We start from the raw sequence: 4,091 nt of genomic DNA on the forward strand, positions 1-4,091 counted from the left end.
AAATCAACGAGAAGCTGATGCGTTGTTAAACGGGTTGCTAAACGAGGAATCTGATTCTATCAAGCGTATGTGAGTGGGCAAACTTAGGCCGAACCTAACGAAACCGTGCCGAACGATAATTTTCGGTCTCGAGAAAAGATAGGCGGCAGTGCGTAATTCCCAGGTGCAATATCGAGCAGGATCGAGAATCTCGTAGATGGGTATGAAGCCTTCGATCGGGACTCGACCAACGATTCTTCTGCGGGGGTGAATTCAGAGGAAGTGAGATGATCTCTTGTGCTGTGTTACATTGACGACGTTAAATTGTGCGTGCATGCCACTGTTGCGAGGTGTGTATATATACGTGTCGATAACAGAGCACACGTACGCGGGTACGTGCGTATACATACGTAGAAAGAAGCGAACATTAAAGAAAAAGGAAAATCTCGAGCAAAACATATCGAGCAGAGAGAGTGTATATATATGTATATACATATGTATATATATACATATATGTATATATATATATATATATATATATATATATATACATATACATATATATACATATATATACATATATATATATACATATATATACATATATATATATATATATATACATATATATACATATGTATATATACACATATATGAATATATACATATATATATATATACATACATATGTATATATATACATATATGAATATATACATATATATATACATATATAAGTGTATACATATACATAGCTAGGTGTAACATATACGTAATAGACGTAAAAGGAAGTGACGAAAACTACGCGAGGCGCGGCCACGCGTATGGTCTCGCTACGGATGTACCTAATCTCTTCCAAATACGTTTTATTTTTATTATCTTTTTTTTTTTTTTTTAATCAAGTAAGTCCTACCGCTTGTTCTCTTATTTATATTGCTTTTATATAATATACTCTCACACTCATATTGTCCGCAGTCCTTTTCCGTTTCTATGTTATTTAATTTCATTCGTCTCTGTCTGTCTGTCTGTCTCTCTCTCTCTCTCTCTCTATCTCTCTATCTCTCCCTCTTATCTATTCCCCTTTCTATCGGTTTATTTTTGTAAGATAGTCAGTCGTTTTTTTATGTCGTTTTTTTACTCGTGTTTCTCATACTTTTCCGTTGCCTGTTCTCCCGCTCTGTAAGTTCCTTTCGTCCTTTAGCTTTTGATCGTCACGCACCGTCTGTAACACGTGTACGACGACAGTATCAGGATTGTTTGAGGACATCCTTTTGCAGACCGACGTTTCGAAGATTGGTTATTACGTTCTTCTTCGTATTTTAATGTTCGTAAGCTGTCGAAGCTTCTTTACAGGTTCTTTTCGTTCTTTTCATTCCTTTCTTTTCTTCCTTTTTCGCTCTTTTTTCTTTTTTTTTTCTTTTGTCCGAAAAAAACGTAGTACTTGTGAAAGAGAATTATACGTACTTGCTCGATCGTTGTTTCGATTCGTCGTCGGAGAACGAGCCACGAGCCTTCGATGGATCGACCGACGGAGGGCGATATCTTCTTTTTTCAAATACGCGACGTTTTCAAAAGAATACTCATTAGTTTTCGACAGGCTGATACTTTCGACCTTGATATTAATTTATTCCGATCGTCCTTCCTTACTCGATCCACGAATTCTCGTTGAAATTGTATCGTGTGTTGCAATGGCCGATGACTGCGGAACTGTAATTTTTAATTTGTATAAAGTCGGAAGATGTGGATTATTTATAAAACTCATGTTCGATTAAATGATTGTTACCGTAATACAAAGTTGCCAGTTCGTTTTACTTCCCACGATCCCTACTCGTTTCATCCTCCGTAGGTGCGCTTTTTGGTCTTCATTTTGCGCGTTTTGTTCGTCTTTCATCTGGTACGAATGTTTCGTTAAATAATCCTACGAATTAACGAGATCTTTCTATAATCTTTCTTTTGGAATGTTGAGGTATCATAGATTAACGCGGTGTACTTAATTTACCGTATTTACCGTAGATCACGCGAAATGACCATCTTTAGTAACGAAATTTGCCATCTTCGTGGAAGTTTAATCGAAGCGGAACGTATCGACATTCGTAAGGTGAAAGTTGGCAAGTTTTCATCCGAAATAATCAGGCTGTAATACTTGACGACGAAATGTACCCTCCGTGTATTTATGGGGCTAGCCAATCAGCAACCACGCACAGATCTCGGCTGCTCGTTGCGTGTTCCGTGTATCCGGATGTCCTCTCACGCGTACGTGCCCGTTTTGTTACTTTTATTTCACTTGAAGTGTGGCACTGACTCAAAGAGGAGAGCCCAAGTCCGGATTCTGCGTTTACTTCGCATAATGGTCCCGTTGCGTGTTTCGATCTCTCGGAAACAGATTTTTCTTCGTATCGTACATTTGGCGGTGGATAAAGACTCCATGTCTCTTTAATATAAAATGCAAGTATAAATGTAAATATAAATGCAAGTGTAACCAAGTTCGAAACGAATTTCTAATTTTACGTCGGTTCAGATTTAGTCTCCTATACGATATTTCGTTTCGTACAAGAGTAGTCTGCGTTAGTGATGATAAATAAATTAGTAATGTAGTATTTAGCGTTCTAAACAGAGCTTTAAATTTGATTTTACAGGAATTTTCGTTTTACGATAGAAATTTCTTTTATATTATATATCAATCAACGTTATATTAATGTTATATTAAATATCGATTAATATTTCAAGGAAAATTTCATTTTATCCAGGATTTTAGTGCAGAGTAGGAGTTGAGATATTTAGATAGGCTTCGTGTTGTCGCGGTGTTTAATATAGTTGCGTAGTTATATATCGATAAATGGTCGATATGTGATATTTCGTTTTCAATAAATGCGTTTAAAGATAAAACTCTGTATCCGGCCACAGTCGGATCGAAAGGCACGATTAACGTTCTCCTTCTGTTCTCTTTCGTTACTTCGTTACACGTGCTTGTAAAAATGTACTTGCTCCGTAACAATAATTTATTTCTCTTTTGCTTAAGATTAACCTGTCTTTTCTCCCCAATTTATCATCGTTTTCTGGCCGTTCCGTTTTCCGTCCCAATTAAATAGCGAGTAGAAAGTTTTTCTTTCGGTTGCTATATTATTATTACGTTGTCTTGTATAATTCAATTCCTCAACAGGGAATTGCCCGATTTCTCAATGAATACGCGTATTACTCGAACACGCATACGCATCATAGATCTGATTTTCTCAGCTTGCATCTTTGTCTCACGCAGTGGATCACTGGCAAGTCAGTCGATTACCACGTTCGCTCCGTCTCGCAAGTATTGGCACACGTACGTAAACTTAAGTAAACGTTCAAAGTTGTTAGAAAATTATGACGACGTTTCGAAGCGTTTCGAAGCTATTCCGTATTTATCTTATTTTCAAGCGAATCGTATTTTCCTATCATATTTACAAAGTTCTCGAGTATCGAACGAAACTATGTAAAGTGAAATCTCAGTTTACGCGAATTCAGCCTAGTTGTAACAGTTTCATAATAACTTGTAACCGTTGCAAACAATGACCTTGCTAGTTTTCATTTAACGTTAAATATATTAACGATAAATATCGTATTTGTTTCGTTTTATCGATGTCTAAAATCAAAAAGATCTGCTAATGACGTTACATAATACACTATGAAAATTACATACAATATATCGATTCGAGTCGACGACTCGTGTCAGATTACACGACGAAGATCGGTCAAAGGTGGAGAGCGTCGGCGAAGAAAGGAAAAGAAAGAAGGATCGGAGACAGCTTCCGCGACAGGTTGTAGGAACGGTGCATTGGTTAGAATAAAGACCGCGGACCATTGTTAAATGTAATAATATAACGGGGTTACGGTCCCAAAGGTTACACGGTCTCTCGTGACGTTGTCTTGGCAGGGAGAATAGGGGGACAGAGGTAGAACGGGTGCAGCCGGACGAAAGAGGAGACGAGATCGGGAGGCCGATCTTCTTATTTTGGTCCGATTATGGAGATCCGTTAAAGCGAGAAGCGCGAATAGCAGGTACAAACGAATTTCTTGCAATTTATGCTGTAGACGTGGCGATAGACGTGGTCTGCTACCGCGAATCCGTTTATCCGCCA

The sequence above is a fragment of the Bombus vosnesenskii genome, unplaced genomic scaffold (genome assembly GCF_011952255.1).
Source record: "Bombus vosnesenskii isolate JDL3184/JDL3185 unplaced genomic scaffold, Bvos_JDL3184-5_v1.1 scf7180000013305, whole genome shotgun sequence".
NCBI lineage: Eukaryota > Metazoa > Arthropoda > Insecta > Hymenoptera > Apidae > Bombus > Bombus vosnesenskii.